Below are 13,437 nucleotides of genomic sequence, written 5' to 3'. Positions count from 1 at the left end.
AAATAAGCCTGAATTTATACTTCTAAACTAAATTTAATCAATAAAAAAACACTGTCTCTGTGCATATACATAGATCACCACAAAAGTTTTGAGGCAGACTGTGTTAGGGTCCATTATTTCACTTCCAAGGAGCACAGTCCAGAGCCCTTTCTGATACACTCAATCTAGTTTCAAATCGCTCAGCTCATTGGTGTGGCTGGGAGGGCTCCATTTGTTTCCATGGACAAGGATTTTATACTTCTTCTTTTTAGTGTATCTCAAAACTTTTGTAATGACCCACATATATGTATATATCCAAATAATTAGAGAACTTTTAGATTGCATGTGATTTATATGCCAGCCGCTCAAATGCCTATTTAATGCAAAATCTGATACAGAACTTTCCTGACATGAATTCATTCAGCTTTGCTTAAACCTTTCCAATGACCCAACCTCAGAGGACTGCATTTGTTTTCAAGGCAGAGATGACGGTTCATGAAGCACATCTGCTTCCCGATGGCTTTTCTTTTGGTCCATCACTCCTTCTTTGTGAGTGACATCTGAAGTCATTTTTTTATGTGTGACTTTCCTATTAACCTTCCAACAGAATTTCTTAAGCTCATCAGCCCAACTCTGAACTCACCAACTCACCAAACTGAACAAAACAAGAGATGTGGGTTAGACCAGAACATGGTTCCAGAAAAGTATTCACTCTCTTTCTTCAAACCTATTTCCTTTCCTTTTAATGAAACCAAAGGGGGTATTTCCATTTTGAAAGACCCCTTCATACTGTCAGCTCATGCTAAGTTCCATTAATTACAATGCTTAGGTCTTACTTAGTGGGGTCTCTACTTGAATATCTGGTCATTGCAAGGTAGCAGAGTCGCAGCAGTAATCTGAGATTCCTCATCCTCAAAACACTTGGTTTTCCTGATGCAATTCCTATTCATTGTACCTCCTTGAAAACAAAACTATAAAACTCTCCAGGCACAATTTGTAACAGAATGTTGTTAAATCTGCACCATAAATTTACTCTTTATGTCAGTGTAATTTACTCACATTGTTTCTGTTTAATTCAATCTTAAGGCCATTAAATCTAAGATGATTCAAATGCTTATTTTGGTATAATTCATTATTCATTGATGTTTTTAAAGATGAAGATAGTTATGTTATCTCCAAATGAAATTAGCACATTCAATGAGGAATGCGATTCTGAATATCTAAAGTTTTGCCTTTATGGCAAGGGCACATGTGGTACTTTTTACTCTATTGATTCACATTCATGACCCAAATAAGGTTGGTGCTTATGCACAGAGTACAATTAAATCAAGGTTAGACAAAATGTCTGCTCTAGTACAAGACAGAATACCAAGAAATTGCATAGTACTGTTGAAATTTGCATTAACGTTCATTCTTAATAATACATGATCTAGTTTTCCTACACATTAACACAGGACTTAGGTTTAACCTATAATTGACTCTAATTTTCTAAAGCATACCTATTATTAATGTGATAACTTTTAAGTAATACTAAGAGTGATTCTATGATGATTATACTTACTAAAATGGAAAATTTTTCATTTATAGTACATTTAAATCAGATATGCAAAAAATAATTAATATAGGAAAACTTATAAATTTTCCTCTTAAAAGTAGCCAAAATATAATTCTATTTAAGAATACACTGTCATAGGCGGTGCCTGTGGCTCAAGGAGTAGGGCGCTGGCCCCATATCCCGGAGGTGGTGGGTTCAAACGCAGCCCTGGCCAAAAACTACAATAAAAATAAATAAATAAATAAGTAAAAGAATATACTGTCACACTAAAGTTCTCACATTTCAAATTATTTAAATACATATGACTAACACTGCTAAAATTTTCTTTAAAAAAGAATTAAAATATTTAGTGAGTAATCATAGATTTCAATTGATTTATATTTTAAGGAAAATAGGCATCATACTATTTCTGTTAAGGTACAATGAAATACAAAAATATCCCAAAAGAGCAATTTGGAAATTCTGTGATAGTGAATCAGAGGGTTTGTGCTGTCTGCTTTTTGTACATACATTAAGAAATAATTTTGCCTTTTGTTTTCCTATTATTCTGACGCATAACTACAAAAATTACACAACTGAATTTGGTGTTTTAATGAATAAGAGTAGTTGATTTTCTTGAATCTGTATTTTGTGTTACAATGACATAAATATTTTGAAGTGAATTTATCTAATGACACTTGCACTGACCTCATCTGTAAAACACATCTGTGGAAGCATACAACACACATTGAACAATTCCCTGATTATTTCCAAATCCCAGTTCTCTGGACAGATGCGTGTCGGCAGAACCACTGTGATGCACGCTACATGCAACTGCTTATCTTAGTGTCAGTTTTCATATGAAAAACAATTACACAAATTCCATCATTATCAGGGTGACTTCATGTGCCAATTCAAACACCAGCTGAACAATTTTGCTACAGATTCTGAAATGGTCAGCACCATATCCTTCAAGATATACATCCTTTTAATTCTCTATAGCCTCAGAAAACTTGCCTGTCACTTTAGAAAAGCTTCCCTAATGGCCAATCTTAATCTCCTGCCTGAGCTCAAGGTCTATTGTGTGGCTACTGTCACTTTGATGTCCATTGCCAAATCAAATTTATTTATTAGAAACAAAAAAATAGCAACTCTATGAAATGCCTGTCTTTCCACAACTCTTCCTCCCTCAAGTCTTTTGGTTTTGTTTTGTTTTTTTTTTAACAGAACCAACATCATTCTTCTAATTCTTCAGGTTCAAAAGTTACCATTGCTTTCCTGTACTTTCTGAAATCCACTTAGTCCGCAAGTTTGAAGTTTCCTCTCAAATGTATCACTTCCCCTCCATTTTCATTGTCATATTCCTAACCAAGGTCATCACTAACTCATATCTAGTCATAAGTGGCAACATTCCGTAGGAAATTCCAAATATTACTTTAAAAAATTTTATCTGATACCTATTCAATTTCCCCTTCTCAGTCTAAAAATTTGAACCTTTTAAACTCAAGTATATAATGAGTAGTCTTTCAAATTTATGTTTAGCTCAAATAAAAGGACATAGTTAAAATAGTTAAGCAAATGAACACAAATTATTATAACTGATTTTTCCAAAGACATTATTAATTTATCTTTCCAGCTGGTATTTTTTTTGGGGGGGGGTGGATATTAAAATGCCAAAGACAGGGGAGAAAAGTGTAATTTGGAAGTAGATGGCAAAGTGTTGACAATTTCAACTGTTTTCTGGACCACTGAGTAAAAATGAAACAAAGAAGGACGGGAATTAGAGGTAAATGACATTTTTTAAAGTGTTTATACTTTATATTGTTATAATATGTGAAATATATATAATACACAGTATTTCAATAGCCTTGGTGATTAATTGGTCTTTTAAACTGTTGACACTTCTCTTCTCCAATCTACTTACACGTGAGTTCATGATGAATCCTCCCAAACAACACCCTACATGCATCATTCTCTGATCAAATTCCTTGATCGGTTTCTCACTGCCTTCATAGTAAACTACACAAGCCTTGACTTAGACGTTAAGGCTCTCATAAACCTACCCTGAAGGTTCCACATCCACTTTATTTAAGGTCTGTGCTGGGGACCTGTGACTGATCAAGTTTTGTTTTAAAAAATTACAATTCTCTTGGCCCTACCCTTATCCTAAACCAGAGAATCCCAACTCTAGGACAACTCACAGGTAAATACCCAAGACCTAAAAGACACAATGGGTACACATCCCCTATGCCAGCCAGACTTCAGGAGGCAACCAGGGAAATATGCCACGTTTTGACATGTGCGTGTATTTTTCTATGTGAAAATAATAAACTCACGTTCCTGCTGCATCTCTATGTTTACACACAGGGTAACACACTCTCTCTGTCTTGTTTTCCCCTTGTGGATTGTTTCTGATTGGCATTTACACACAGCTCCTTCTTCCTTCTCCCTCCCTCCCTCCCTCCTTTCTTTTATTGTTTAAAGAGCATACCATTTTACCACAGTTTATTTCTCTACTCCCAAATTGGTGCCATTTAGATCATTATGATGTTTTACAATGACAAATAATATTTGAGTGAATGCTACTAATATAACTTGTTACATGTCAGCTTTCATACATATGTGTGGAAGTAATTCTCAGAAGTCAAGTTGCTCAAACAAAAGGTGTGTCACAATAATAATTTTAAATATATTTCCAAATATACTGGCAAAATTTAAATTTTCATCAGTAATGTATGAAAGTATCTTTTTTCTCATATCTTTACCAACATAGAGAATTATCAAATATTTTATCTTTGTTAAGCTAATACGAAAATCATGATATCTGGTTGTGGTTTCACTTCCCAATTCTGTTTGGGTAAGGCTGAATATCTGCCCTGGTTAAGGCCATTTCTCTTTTGTCATCTATGAACATGAATGTCTATGTCTTTCTTTTTTAGACAGAGTCTCAAGCTGTCCCCCTGGGTAGAGGCTGTGGCATCACAGCTCCCAGCAACCTCCAACTCCTGGGCTCAAGTGCTTCTCCTGCCTCTTCATCCCACGTAGCTGGGACTACAGGTGCCCGCCACAATGCTAGGCTATTTTTTGGTTGCAGCTGTCATTGTTGATTGGCGACCCAGGCTGGATTTGAACCCTCCAGCCTAGGTGTATGTGGCTGGCGCCTTAGCCACTTGAACCACAGGCACCGAGCCAGAATATCTGTGTCTTTTGATCACTGTTCTCTTGATCTTTCAGCCTTTCACTTATGCAAACTCTTAATGTATTAGAAAAATTACTCCTTGTCTGTGATAAAAATTGCCAATATTTGCTGAGTTTATCTTTTAACTTTGCTTATGTTAAAGACTTTTTGTGATTTTTGAAATTATTTTAAATTTAATTTCATTTTAAAGTCTTTTTTTCTTAAGAATTCTAAGTTTCTGCCAGACTTATAAAAGACTTCTCCCCCAAATAATTTTCTAAATTATCTTCATCTTTGATAGTTTAATTTTAATATGAAATCTTCCAAGACTCGCTGCACCACTTTTAAAACTTTCTTAGGATCTAATTTCTAAGGCCAGCGTTTTCAGGACCCTCACCACAATCATGACAACACATATTGGGAACCTAGAAAGAAGGAATTTTTCTATCTTTTCACCACACCCTTTAAACATATTCCTATAAACATTTAAGCCCCTCCGGAGTCCCTCCTGATCTCCAGCTCCTTCAGGCCAGAGGAATACCACCACTTCCTGTACCTTCTTCTCTCCTGTTTCATTCTTTCATCCATTTCAGCAAAGCTCTACCTTTCCTCTTACCCAGCTTCCCCTGTTGGTTCCACATCTTTCAGATTGTGAAAGGTGCTGCAATGAACAACATTTGCCTTCAGGACTCCGTTTGATAAAATGACTTATTTTCCTTTGGGTAGATACCCAACAGTGGTATTGCTGAATCAGCCTAAGTGCCCATCAAGTCATGACTGAATTAACAAAATGTGGTGTACATACACCATGAAATACTACTCAGCCATAAACAGAAATGAATTAATGTTTTTTTTGCAGCAACTTGGTTGAAACGGGAGACCATTATCTGAAGTCAAGTATCTCAAGAATGGAAAAACAAACACCACACGTACCTAGTAATTATTTGAAGCTAATTGATGGGCATAAAGAAAAGTAAGTCATCGAGAATTAAGAAGAGGGGAGGAGGGAGGACGGAAAGATAAACGCCTCCCTAACAAGGGCAATGAGCACTGTTTGGGGGATGGGCATGCTAACGGCCTTGACTTAAGCATTATAAAATTATCTATGTAACAAAAACATTTGTACCCCCTTAATATTTTGAAATTAAAATAATAAAGAAGGCTACGCCAGTGTTGTGACTCATGCCTGTAATACCAGCATTCTGGGAAGCTGATGCCAAGCTCAGGAGTTTGAGAGCAACCTGAGCCAAGAGTGAGACCCCCCCCATCTCTATTAAAAACAGACAAACCAGCTGGGCATTGTGGTAGGTACCTGTGGTCCTAACTACTTGGGCTGCTGAAGCAAGAGGATCACTTAAGCCCAAGAGTTTGAGGTTTCTGTGAGCTACAATACCATAGCACTCTACCCAGGGCAACAGAGTAAGACTCTGTCTCAAAAAAAAAAAAAAATTCAAAATTTAAAAAAGAGGGATACATTGTAAATATCAAGCATTATTACATCATGGGATTGAGATTATTACTTTAAAATATCATGTCTGTTAGATCTGGCCCTGTTGGTATTTTTGGCAAGCCTAATCCCCATAGCCTCCAAAACAAATTCTTTTTTATCTTTAATCATCTTTTCCTCTTCTTCTTAATTGAATCATTTGTTTTCTTTGAGAATCATACTTTCTTCCCAACCCAGACAGGCCAAGCCATTGATTCTTAAAGGAGAGAAAATCTGTCTGCCCTTGCTCCCTGCTGGCCCTCCTAGACTCTCAGTTCACTCTGTAGTTCACTCTCCTAGGTGGTAAGAATATCTCCTCATTTACTAGGTCGTCTTCTACTGCATTAGCTCATGCTCATGTTTTCTCAAGGACTTTAGCACCTAATTCAAATTCAACCTAATTCAAGTCAACCTCCATTTAAATTCAAAGTTCTAGAGCTAGACTGTGAGGACTGTCATACCCATGTAGAAGTAAGCCAACCTCTTTGTGCTTTAATTATTTTATGTATAAAATGAGAGTAGTCCCGGCACCTACTTCCTAAATTTGCCAGTTTTGTTATTAAGATTAATGTAGATGTTATATACATAACGTTCTTAAAATAATGGCTGCCACGTAGAAGGTACTCAACAAACATTAATCATCCTAACTAGGCTTTCCCCCAAATCACCAATGTCTTCTTAACTACCAAATTCACAATCCTTCTTTCCTCTATAGCACTGGATAGAATTAAGCACTTATGTTCACAGACTTTCTTCCTCTGTTTAAAAGCCATTCTCTTGGTTTCAGGCGGGCTGTGTCCCTCTCCAACTCGGTGGCCTTCCCGCTTTCTCGCCCTCTTGTCTCTCTCTTTTCCCTGCTCCTAAATGCACACATTCTCTCTTTTCTGCCACTCTTCTTTCTCAGTGTAAGTATGTTGAGACTCATCTGTGTCCAGAGGCTTCTGCTTCACTGTAAAATAATAATAATGATAAAATAATAAAAATGCTGCTTTAATGAATGTTGAATGCAAAGAAAATGCTGAGAAAACTTTGCTAGCTTACAGTGGCGGTACCTGGGCCTGGCGAGTGCTTTTTGTCATGTAAAGCAGGTGCACAGAACAGCTTCATCAAAAATCCAGCCATTCCATTGTGTGCATTCCAGTGAACATACGTCTTGATAAGGAAGGGCTGATATACCCGTAATAGTGTAATGGAAGAAAATTGAGTTTCCTGTGATTTCAATGCCTTTATTTTCTGACCCACGATTCATTACTCTTCAATCAGATGAAATAATATTTTATCGATTATTTTATAGTATATAATCCTAGTTGAAAGTGGATTCCTGACACCTTCCTTTTTCTTGGTTAAGGTAACAGTCATAACCCTAGTAACCATCCTTGCACAGCTGGCTCTGGATCTGATTCTCCGATTTTGGACCTCTTTTCTCCTGCTGACATCTTGTTAACAATTACTCTGTCTCTTTGCCTGCTCGGCCTCTGATGCCTGCCTGAGAACATGTGTGGGTTATGTTTCACCTTTCTTCCGCATCTTTATAGCTCACTCTTACTGCTGATTTCTTCCTGCATTTTATTTTTATGCAGTGATGCGGCTAGAGATGCTTACTTTTCCCGTGAAGAAAACAGACATGCAGTGTTAAATGATTCAACATATTTCTTGGGTAAATAAATTAAAAGCATGAAATTATTTAAATAAGAGTGCAATTCAGGAAGTACTGAATAAGAATTACAATACTGAAAGACTTTAGTAAAAAATTCTTTTTGGGTATTGCAAATATGAAACTGAAACAATAATGTAAACTATCAAATTAGATATTAAATATTTATTGTGAAAGACCAGCAAATATATCATTTGGATATGTTCTTGGCATTCACAATTTACCTAATAAGTTTAAAATCTAATCTATGTTGAATGACAAGCCACACAAGAGAGCTATAAATTGTATCTGTTCTGTTTATATGGATGGCATCTAGGTTACTCAAAAGCTCCTTGATAAATCAAGCTGGGGATTTTCAGTGCTATTTACAATTTTTGTCATTTGCCACCTTGAAGAACCTTTCAGTGTTGAAACCACATCATCTGGACACATGTATCCAGCAGTGCTTCTAAGTTGTTAAGAAAGGTTGTTAAGAATGTGTTAAACCTCTCACAGGGAAGCATTATTGCTTTATGGGTAAACATCAATTCTATATAAAAAAGAACTTCTATGATGATACTGACATGAATTTAAAAAGCTTTAAGATTTTCCTTAGATTGGCTCCATGCTGGAAAACCTGTGCATTAACAATTATTACAATATACCTAAGTAAACTGATTTTTTGTGATTCATGTATATATTATTGGCAGAGAGTTAAAAGTATCAGTTATTCTCACCACATCTACCAATCTATTATTATTCATTCCTTATTGAATTAGCACAACATTCACTTAGACAGGAGGCTGAAGATACATAGCTGGCATTTCTGGTTTCCTCTGGTTTCCCAATCTAGTCCTTAGGTCTTGAATGTTGGGCTGATAGGATGAATCTAGATAAGAGATAATAATTGCCTGAAGAGAACAAGGGTGAGAAGAGAGAACAGGCTGGTAACTATTTAGGGGGTAAAATCAGAAGTACTTGACAATGGTGAGCTATGAGAAGGAGAGAAGGGTCTCCCTCCTGCCTTAATTCAAATATTCTTGTCCACCTCCTATATTCCAAGTACCACTCTAGGTAGAAGAGACAGGATGTTGAACAAGTGCTATTCCTATTCTCAGGGGGATCACAGTCTAGTGGGAGAAATTAGAGTGTGGAGTAGAGCAAAGGAATGAGGTGCTGATGATTTGTAGGTTACTAGCCTGTACCAATGAATTGATGAAAGTGTCATTAACTGAGGGAAAAAAACCAGGAAGAGTAAGCAGGGAAACAAGACAGACAAGGTTTAAAAGTCAGTTACAAACTACCTTAGTTCTTTCAGGCTGCGGTAACAAAAATATCATAAACTTGCTATTTCACAAACAGCAGAAATTTATTTCTTGTAGTTCTGGAGCCTGGCAAGGGCAAAATCAAGGCAGAGACTTATTTGATATCTGAGGTGGGCTTTCTCACAAAACCTTCTCATTGTGCCCTCTTGTGGTAGAAGAGGCAACACAGCTCTCTGGGTTCTCTTTATGAGGGCACTAATGCTATTGGTAAGGGCTCTGTCCTTGTGATCTAATCACCTCCCCAAAGCTCCACCTCCTAATACCATAACACTGGTGATTAAATTTCAACATACAAATTCCAGGGAGACAACAAATGTTAATTCCATAGTCCAAGACAACATACAAGTAACATGTAATACAATATGAATACAATGATAGTTGCTTTAAAATTAGTGCTTAACAGGAACTGATCTCCTGAGACTAAACTTTTATTAGTCTGTGAACTTCATTCACAAGAAAACCCAGAAAAAATAAAAAGCTATGAGTTAATAAAAAGAAACATTAGATAATTTTTTACATTTTAAAAGGAATCTTTTATTTCTTATACAGAGTAATTTATAGGAAGGTTATTTGAAATATTGTGCTCCCTCTAGTGAATTCAAAATGTGATTTGCATTGCTAATTTTAGAGTCCCACAAATATTTTCAGAAATTCGACTCTCCCTTAGCTACTGCTAAATATAATTGTTGAAGGAACACAAAACAAGGAGGTGATTAAAATGGAATTCGCTGAACAGGTATGAAGTGGGAGCAAGTTCAGAAACATAAAGAAAAATGTACTGGGTAGGAACCCAGAACTCCTGATAGGCAAAATAAAAGAAGGACAAGGGCCTGAAGCAGCCTCCTGAGGGACAGCTCCACAGTGCAGACTGGGAAATTTAGATTCGATTTAAAGTAAAAAAGGCATTCCTATAGAATCTGCAAGAGAATTACCCAAACATGATGCTTAAAAAAATTATCATGGCAGTTGCATAGAGGACAAAATGGAATTAGGAAGAATGAGGGCAGGGACATCAATGTAATGATATAGGCAACTGAATGATGGAGTCATGACCTGACAGGACAGTGCAGTGGGGACAGGTGCAGTGACTCAACCCACATAGGACAGACCCTCAAACGCTGGGTAAACAGCAGCAAGTAACCTGGTCTAGAAGTGTGCTGGCATTTTAAAGAGCTTCCATGAGGTTATTTGGAAATACCACTATTGAGAGACGCTCCTCCACAAGGAAGGCGCAGTCAGCTCTACAGATGCTGAAGTTACCATGAACTGGCTCAGAGCGCTCAGCTCTAGGAAGCAGACACTCACAGAAGAAAGACAAGTGGGCTTGGTGTGGCGGCTCACGCCAGTGATCCCAATCCTCTGGGAGGCCGGGGTGGGTGGATCACCTGAGCTCAGGAGTTCAAGACCAGCCTGAGTAAGAGTGAGACCTAGGTCTCTACTAAAAATAGAAAAACTAGGCTGGTATTGTGGCAAGTGCCTGAAATCCTGGCTTCCAGGGAGGCTAGAGCAGGAGCAAGAGGATCACGTGAACCCAGGAGTGTGAGGTTGCTGTGAGCTATGACACCACAGCACTCTACCCAGGGTGACTGAGATGCTGCCTCAAAAAAGGGAGGGGAGGTGGATGGCAAGTGCTAAATTTTAGATCTGAAAATGTAATAAGAGTATTAAAAATTTTGTAAGAAAAACTTTGTAAGACCGTCTGAAATGACATCACATTGGCTGAAGTGTTGAGGAATTATCACAAATGTATACTTACATTATCGATTCAAAGACATTTTTTATTACATCAAAAAATGCCAGAGTTTCTAGATTACTAATAGAGGAACTGAGGCCAAAAAACAGAAAATATGTCCAAACAGTGATAATATATGTTTCCATGGCAAAATGTCAAGAGTCTGACGTTTAGGAGGTTAACTCAAGCCAATTCTCTCATTTAATTCAACCACACTTGCTGGAAAATGAAAGGGGTACCTGGCACCCAGGATTTTAGAAAAAATGAGTAATTTTAGCTTGAGTATGATTTTGATATTTGACGTTAGAATTGCTGTAGTCTGAAAAACACCATCCTTTTAAAACTGTCAACACTTTCTTAATGGTGCAGAAGAAAATGTAGATGATATACAAACCATCTACACGGATTCTGGTCAGCTCTTTTGGAACAAGAGCAAATAAAGCCATGTTGACATTAGCTGTGTTGTTAATACACAAACAAGGCACAAGTGAAACAGTACTGCTGGCCTCGACCCAGATGGGTTCTGTGCTGGCCAGATTTCTGAAGTACATAACAGATGGCAAGATAAATTTTTCTTATATTTTCTAAATAGTAACATAATCATATAAAAATATATGTTTTAACAACAAGTAGAAAATATCCCTGCCTCGTGCGTAATGTTTACACAGATTTCACTTAGCATACAAAGTATGGCAGGCTAGGCCCTAAGAAATGAAAGGACTATAAGTAATTGGATAAATTTTAGATGTGAGACACGGGGAAATATCTCCAGTGACTATGAACAGGAACATATGCCTCCCTGCTTCATGTCTGGCATTGTATCAAAAGGTTTAGTACTGACAATTACCACAAAATTCTTGTTGAAGATATAAAAATATATAAACATACAAAATTTAACAACTACAAGCACACACTGGTCAGAGGGTTGTGTTAGACTGTGCCCGGCGGCTGCAGCAGTAGAGTCCTGGGGGAAGCAGCTTCAAAATCCAGACGCGGTGGCCTTGATCAGATGTAACAGGTCTGAACTGGGGTCTCCAAATCTATATTTCTAAAAATCCCAGTTCAGTTTTATGTTTGGCCATTCAGAATGTCATAGGACTATGGAATAGATCAGATAAATCAATGCAGGTTTATTAGAAGACGTGTGCCTTCAGAAATAGTTCACGCTCACAACAGTCTATCAAACTCTTTACTGAATACTATCTATGTACCAGGTACCAAGAATATGAAACTAAAAGTAAACTGACTTTTTAGTAGAGCAGAGTAATGATTCACATGGAAGAGGAGAGGTACATATACACCAGGTGCCCGGGGCACTCCAGAGAGGAATGTTTCTATCACACACGGTGCTCAAAATCATTTCTCGGAGGAGGTGAACCCTCAGTTGGAGCTTGAGAGACAGAGGAGAGAAAAGGCTTCAGAGAAAAGAGAGAAGATTGGTAGAACATCAAGAATGATGAACGGCATAGGGAAAAGAAGTTTATAAGCAAAGATATTTCTGGAAATTGATAGTTTCCAGATATTTAAAAGTTAAATGAACAAATGACTTAATCATTATTTATTGCCAGTTGAAATCATATACTTTTTCATAATGGATTAGTCCCTGAAACATGTTAATGTGAATTTTTTCTTGAAAAAATGTAGTATAATATAAAGATAAAATAATATAAATTCAATCCCACTTCATCATTTACTAAGAAAATGTCCTCAAGAAAGGCACTTCCCTCTCCAAGACTCCATCCCTTTCATAACATGGGTACTTAGTAGGGTTTAAGTACAAACTGCATTCCTTACTTTCCTCTCCATTGTCCAAGCTAGACAGCTGGGAATTAAGGTTGATATACCCCAAGGCCACCAACAGCCCAAATATCATCCTTGTGTAACTGAGAAGTGATCCCCCTTCCTCCAGGCAGACACAGGCCACAGCACAGCACACAAATGGGTGAGCTGGAGATTTCGCACCTGCTCATCTCCTGAGCAGCCTCCCTCGTACAAGTCAACGCCTGCAGCATTGAGTGGCATTCTGTCTCACCCTCGGCCTCAGTTCCACATCCTACCACTCCCTAAGCACTCTCACTGCAGTCTGCTAACCATGCTTTGACACTGTACACATCTAACTATTCCCAACGTCCCCAGGGCCAAACAGCCAACCTCTAACATACAGGGCTTTAACAGCCTCCTCACTGCCTCTAGTCCTGCTTCACTCTATGCCCTATCAGGCAGTCAAAATAAAACTCTTCAGATGAAAATACAGTAAGTCATCTATCTTCTTGCTAAAAACCTGGTAGTGGTTTCCCAGCGCTATAGATAAAAAGAGAAGGCGCTTCCTGGGTCCCGCTTCACCAGTACACAGGCCCGGCATTCCTGGTCCTCTCCTTACTTCCCCCGGCTTCTCGGCTACCACTGCCACCAACCGCACTGCCTCCCACCAACCACACTGCCTCCCACAGACTACACTGCCTCCCACCCGCCCACCGCACTGCCTCCCACCGACCACACTGCCTCCTACCGACCTCACTGCCTCCTACCCGCCCACCGCACTGTCTCCCATGGACCACACTGCCTCCTGC

The sequence above is a fragment of the Otolemur garnettii genome, unplaced genomic scaffold (assembly GCF_000181295.1).
Source record: "Otolemur garnettii isolate 467f Iridium unplaced genomic scaffold, OtoGar3 scaffold00001, whole genome shotgun sequence".
NCBI classification, from domain to species: Eukaryota; Metazoa; Chordata; class Mammalia; order Primates; family Galagidae; genus Otolemur; species Otolemur garnettii.
This window is presented reverse-complemented; position numbering follows the sequence as displayed.